General features: G+C 36.6%; 1 long non-coding RNA gene across 1 annotated transcript; it reads right to left on the bottom strand.

Moving 5' to 3' along the window:
• Positions 1–524: 524 nt before the first annotated feature.
• LOC120081186 lies at positions 525–4,322 on the bottom strand. The gene is made up of 4 exons (XR_005482702.1): positions 3,772–4,322; positions 3,586–3,671; positions 3,440–3,506; positions 525–680 (listed from the first exon to the last, which is right to left on the bottom strand). It is a non-coding gene; the product is annotated as an uncharacterized LOC120081186 (long non-coding RNA).
• Positions 4,323–6,983: the final 2,661 nt, after the last annotated feature.

Genomic DNA, 6,983 nt, shown 5'->3' with positions numbered 1-6,983 from the left:
TATACCTACTAGCTTTCATAAGTCTCGTAGGACCCACAATCTCTGGTGAACCTCAAAAGAAACACCACCTCTAGTGAGTCCCGAAGGAAACATAACCTCTAGTGAATCCCGAAGGAAAGCACCACCTCTAGTGAATCCCGAAGGAAACACAACCTCCGGTGTATCCTGAAGAAAACAACCATGTCTAGTGAATCCTAAAGGAAACACATCCTCTAGTGAATGACAAAGGAAAGCATCGCCTGTAATAAATCCCGAAGGAAACACAACCTTTGGTGGATCTCGAAGGAAACGACCACCTCTAGTGAATCTCGAAGGAAATATGTCACACCCCACTCTAGATTACCCTCTTAACCTAGATGGAATGGTGACTGCAGCAGTTACCAACCCTTTTGCTAGCAATTACTGCCTAACTAACCTGTTAACTTTTACTCAAACCCTGAATACCTACACATCATCAATATACCAACATATTAACTCGAAACTTAACACATTTACATTACAGGGTTTCGCAACATTGTTCATACATGAATATTACAACTTAGTGAGCCCCATCTAGTATACTAGTCACTAGACAGACACATGTGTACTAACTAATATAGGTTTTCAATTACACTTCCTTCAACTTGTTTCTTTGAGTGGCAAAGCAGCAGCGGAAAAGTCTTTTAAGAACTGACCGCTACCTGAAATGGAAAACATTTGAAAACGTGAGCTAGAAGCCCAATGAGTGACTTAATAAAGACATAAATCTCATGCTTAAACTGAAAGCTCGAAAACATAATATTGGAACTAAAATGTACCAAGCAAATGTGTACACAAAACCTTTAAAACCACCATTAAACATCATTATTCCCTAGTTAGGAACGAGCATACATCGCTCTAGCTCCCAACGTCTGTTACTAGCCAAGAGACCCATACTTCGGCCTCCCTTTGCTGGTATATAGCCTAAGAGACCCATACTTCGACCTCCCTTTATCCTTAGTTGTGAGTGAACTACTAGATCTAACCCTCAACATCACCCTTAATCGGGGAGAACCCTTTTGCTCAATCCCTCAACGTCAACCTTAATCGGGGAGAACCCTTTTGCTTAATCCCTCAACGNCTTTTGCTCAATCCCTCAACGTCAACCTTAATCGGGGAGAACCCTTTTGCTTAATCCCTCAACGTCAACCTTAGTTGGGGAGAACCCTTTTGCTCAATCTCTCGACGTCGTATTACCAACGTGCACGTGGTGTTTTCTATATACCGTCAACACCTTCGGTATATTTATTTAGATACCTTCCTTACCTTCAGTATCCGACTCACTTAAGCTATCAAGTTATCGAAGATCATTAAAAGAATAGTTTTCAAATATAGCATAGAAAACTCTTTAGGATACCTTCCTTACCTTCAGTATCCCTTTTCATTTTGTTTAGGAATACCAACGCATGTACTTTGACAACCTTAGGTATTTAAAACATAGTACATCAAGCTTCATTCAACCTTAGCTTTAACCCTAACGCATTCTTCATACTTTGTGAAACAAGTTGGCTTAAAACATACTAAACCAGCTTGTAAAAACCACTAGCATGCGTTAGACATGGAAAACATACTTGGAAAACCCATACACTAGTAAACATCATGAAAATGGAGTTACTAAAACATGCTGAAAGTATTTGGACAAGATAACATATTTAAATCGTGTCAATTTTCGTGGAAAACATGCTTTACTTAGCATGAGAAATAGCTTCAAACATATGTTACTTGGCACTTCATTTGAACACTTAGCATGAGAAATATCTTTTAAGAAATCATAGTTTCTAAATCATTAAAACATTAAATCATCACATAGTCACTCACAACTCGTTGGCCTTTTAACGGGTTATACGCATCTCCTAGCTCTTCTTGGCCTGAAAGGACATAATTCCCGGTTAAATGCTTAGAATTCTTAACAAAATACCTCAAATAGTTCATTTACTAATGGAACTTCCATCATCAAAGACAGCTTTACTAGCGAGATACTCATCATGAGTGCATTCTTCTCATGAGCAAGATCCTTCTCATGAGCGAGATCCTTCATCCTAGCGATACTCACCTTTCCAGCGAGATTCAGCCCAATTTCTAGCGAGATTTCCTTCTAGAGCGAGATTCTCATCACAAAATTAGCAAGATTTCCTTCATTGGCAAGATCCTCAGCACAAAATTAGAGAGATTTCCTTCATAAGCGAGATTCTCATTCTCCATATGAGCTGTTTGCTTGTTCTTCCCAAGCAGCTGTTTGCTTATGCACAGTTTCTCTATTATAATTTCAAAAATTCAAAACTCAAAATCCAGACCTATTTTGAAGGAACTTCCTTCTACAAACTTGTTTAGAATTGAGTTAACTTTCTTACCTTAAAATTTCAGCCAAACATTCCTTATAGTTTGGCCTGGAGCTTTCAATCTTCACCTCAGGCCCTAATTAATCCAAGATTCTGCCTCTTCTGCAAATTCTCTACTTTTGTTCTTCTCCTCTTGCAATCTTTCTCCGGCAAGACAACCTCGAAAACTAGATTCTCCCAGATTTCAAATGGCACCACTTTCACTAAATTTGTTCTTGTTAATTACCAAAACCATGCTTTTGAAGTTCTTTTTCCCTTTTAATCTTCTTGTCGCCTCCCGAATTCAAGGATTAACAGCCACGTACCAAACCAATAAGTGAGTTTCCTTATTTAACATGTTTTTCCTTTCCTTTCTCAACAACTCCTATAAATAACATGGATTTTTACTTATTTGGTATTTAATATATCATTCCATCGGCTAAACATGCTTGTTTAGGAAACTTAGAATTCCGGGTTTACACTTAACTACACAAGAACTTATTTCTTCTTGCTTCCATCCTTTATCCCTCCTAAACCATGACTTCATTTAACTCACTAGAAGAAATCACATTACTTACTATTACTTAAAGTAATTAGGGTTCGAGTTTTACAAAATACAATTTCTAGTGAATCCCGAAGGAAACCACCACCTCTAGTGAATCCCAAAGGACACACAACCTCTAGTGGGTATCTAACTAACAGTGAGGACATTATCAAGATTTCAAAATCACAAGTATCATAATGGGGTCCTATAACATACATATACATCTCATCATCATAGTTCGATAACCTACATATACATCTCATCATCATAGTCCCATAACATACATATACATCTCATCATCATGTTCCATAACATACATATACATCTCATCATCATAGTTCCATAACATACTATACATCTTGTCATCCTCAGATTTAACAGAATCTCGAAGAATAAAATGTACTTAAATCATGCTAGCATTCAATCCTCGTTCATGCATATCTTGTTCGTGCAACTCACTAAGGGAAATCATACGTAGCAATAAATGTAATAAACATTATGAATACAACATTCTTAATATTTTCTAGCACAAAGTAGTTTCAGTAGTACGATTACTTACCTCGAGCTAGATTTAGATATTAATCCAAGTGAACAGTCTCTAACAACAAATCTTTGATTTCAGTCCCCTTAACAAAAAAACACAATATTAAATTCCAACCTTCGAAAACACACGAAATAAAATTAAACCATCACTAATCAACTTACCCAATGAAGCCCGCTCAATAAAAGTTTTCAAGATTCCAATCTCCAAAATTTCTTCTCGGTCAGCTTCTACTTCCAATAGATGGCGGCTAAGAACCCAAAATAAAATGAAAGCAGATTAAATCTTGGCCCAAAAACTTACACCCATCCAATGGGCAATCAAAAACAACCAAATTGCCAAAAACTTACCTAACAACAAATCTGGTGACAAAACAACAATCGTGGTTGTGGGCTGGATAGCACCAGATGGCCGTGAACGGCGATTGAGGGCTAATCATACTCGAGCAGCGCGGATGAACGATAGTCACTCAGCTTCTGCGGTGGCGAAACCGAACGACGTGGTGTGAAGGGCCGAACAGCGAGTGGCTGACTAGGCTGGAACGCGAAAGGCGGCTGGGTGAATGACTGGAAGCCTACGACCGGTGTGGATGATGATGCTCACGATTGGGCCCCTTTGGATCTGGCGCGATGTGGCTGCCTGCAATGAGTCTGATCGACGGTGTGGACGATCTAGCTTCACAACTGGCAGAGGTTGGCTCGGACCGAATGACGGATGAGGCACGCGAAGGTGGCTGGCTTAGATTGGACGGCGAGGGAGGGTCGCTCGACGAGGGTTGCAGAGAAGGAGAGATGCGAGAGAGAGGGGCGTTCGGCGAGGGTTAAATTTTCCTATTAGAAGGGTTAAATTCCACAACTTCCCTCAGATACAAGAAAGTACAAAAATTACATTAAGAACAAAAAATTCAGGGTGTTACTCTAGATGGAAGCCACCTCATACTTCTATTTGATCTGAATAACTTTAATAGGAAGGATTAGATTGTTACTATTTTCAAAGTACAAAGACTAAAACATTACTTTTGAAATTTTGAAATCAAATTGTTACTTTAGTGGACTTAATGTGATTTTTAACACAAAAAAAAATTGATATATTAGATATTTAATTGAATTTTATGTCTAATGTAGCTCAATTTTTTTGTCTAATAGCTCTATGAATGTAAAAGACAAAATTAAACTATAAGATTAAATTTGTAATTTTAAAAGTTCAAGAACCAAATATACACAAATATCAAAGTTCGAAGACTACGTTTATAATATCATATTTTATAATAAATAGCAAGAAAAAAATAGTAATCTATCTACCACGACTTTTTTGGCCTCTCCAAGCTCCACACAACTGCAAAAACCAAAAAGAAAGCAAAACTTCTCCTCCAGTCCTAAATGGACCTCACACACTCAAAACAACCTAAGTTAAAGTAAACAAAAGACTGAAGAAGTGCCTCAAATTTCTCAAACAACCAATTAATCTAAGTCCCTCAATTCCAAAGAGAACAAATAAAAAACAAAAAACGCACAATACAAACTATAAATGGACATACAAGGATCCTTCACCTACACATTGACAATGGCACGACATCAACTCATGTTTTTCATAATGCTCTTTCTAATCCCCTTGTTTGATATGTCGATGGCCCAATACAAGTTTGGAAAGAACAAAAATGATGACGTAATTCCTAGATTCTTTGCACTACCGACACCATATATCTACTTCTTTCGCAATTATCGAGTTGAAATTCACAACGATTTGAAAATGTATTTGTTAGACAATCATTGCTTCTCGAAAGATGAAGATTTAGGTTTGCATATACTCTTTCCAAGTGATCAACATGATTGGTCATTCAGAGATAACTTTATAAAGACCACTAAATTCCATTGTAGATTGGAATGGGAAAACAGATTTTTGGAATTTAATTCTTTTCGAAGTGATGTTGATTTCTTATATAATTTTTGTGGAAATTTCAATTGTTCTTGGAGTGCAAGACAAGATGGAGTTTATTTGACCAATTAGGAGGGTAAATATGTTTTTCAAGATTATTGGGATATGCTTAGAAAATGAGAAGGATAACTTAGTTACGTTTTTACAAAAGTTGATGACAATAGTTTGAATTTTATTCGTATGTTGCTCTCTTTTCTAATATTTATGAGTGTATGAATCAGCTTACCTGTAGCTCGACTAATTTCATGGGACAACCCATGATTGTAAATCCTAAGTAGGTGACCATAATGATACTATATTTCTTTAAAAGAATTTTATTTGTATACTGTACCACTGTTTTTTTTAACTAATTTTCCTTTTCTCTTATCTAAAGTAAATGGAAAAAAAAAACTTTTCAGCTCCATTTGTTTGGGTGAGATTCAATCTCAATGTACTTGTAATCCGGTTCGATACAAAAGATGCGTTTAATAGTTTTGGAATCCAGATTTTCCACCATCATTTTATGAGTCTCTTCATGTTTACAAATGACATTGCTATTCCCTTTGACAATATACACTTATTCAAAACTTAATTTGAAAACCACTAATAGATCGAAGAAAGGGTGTTGAATTCTTCCTCATCCAATCAAATAAAATGTATAATTACCCATCAATACAACCTATACTATTGAGTAGTACAAGGGGGAAGACCAGGTCGATCCGTAGGGAAGCACGAAGATTAGTTTCACTAAACTAATTTTCTTAGTTGAAGCAACAAGAGGGGGAACTTGGTGTGGTTTGAGAAGCAAACACGGAAAAATAAAATGTGAAACGTAAACACAAGAAAGTTAAGTGCAAGAAAAGTAAAAGTGACTTGACATAGGTTTTAGAGATATTCCCAAGTACTTGCTTGATCGTTGATTTCGTATAATTTAATCCATGTTATAATGACCTGACTTTCCTATGATCTCTTTACATGGGCACTGCTTCATGGATGCATATTTCAAAACAATGTTCTTTAACCAATCTAACTTAAAAAGAAATTTATATAATTAAACAAACATTAATAAACTAATTTATCCCAAACAAGGAAAAACATTTATCGGGATCTCCTAAAAACATTAATAAGAAAGAATTTTAAAATCTAAAACTAAATGACTTAATGCGGATGCAAAATATCACTAATCTCATGAATCCATCCTAGATTTTTCTCGTCATGTGTGTGGTGCATTCTTCGACTTTATTTAAAAACATGATAAAGAAATATTGAGTATATATATATCCTCTCCCTCCTCTTTCTCCTATACCTCTCATCTCTCTGCTCCCCTCTCCCCACCATCATTCCTCCCTGTTCCTCCAGTCCCTTCATAGGCGACTCCATTAGAAAACCACTGCTAACACCTAGCGCTGGCCATGGCACGGAGCATAAATCTCAACCTAACAAATCGGTTCTTTTCCGATTTCAATGACTCAGAAGGTTATAGAAAATATTTTATATTCAATTTGGAAGCTGGAGAGGGACGAAGGGGGTGCAAATCTTGATTTGGATACTTCTGAAGGAGAGAGAGTAAAGATACCAACAAACATGTTTGTTAATGAGTTTTATGAGCTGAGGAAGACATAATCAGAGAGTCTAACAAGCTGGTTGA

This window comes from Benincasa hispida, chromosome 7, assembly GCF_009727055.1.
Source record: "Benincasa hispida cultivar B227 chromosome 7, ASM972705v1, whole genome shotgun sequence".
Taxonomy (NCBI): Eukaryota; Viridiplantae; Streptophyta; class Magnoliopsida; order Cucurbitales; family Cucurbitaceae; genus Benincasa; species Benincasa hispida.
Note: the sequence above shows the minus strand (reverse complement) of the source record. Positions and strands in the feature narration are given on the sequence as shown.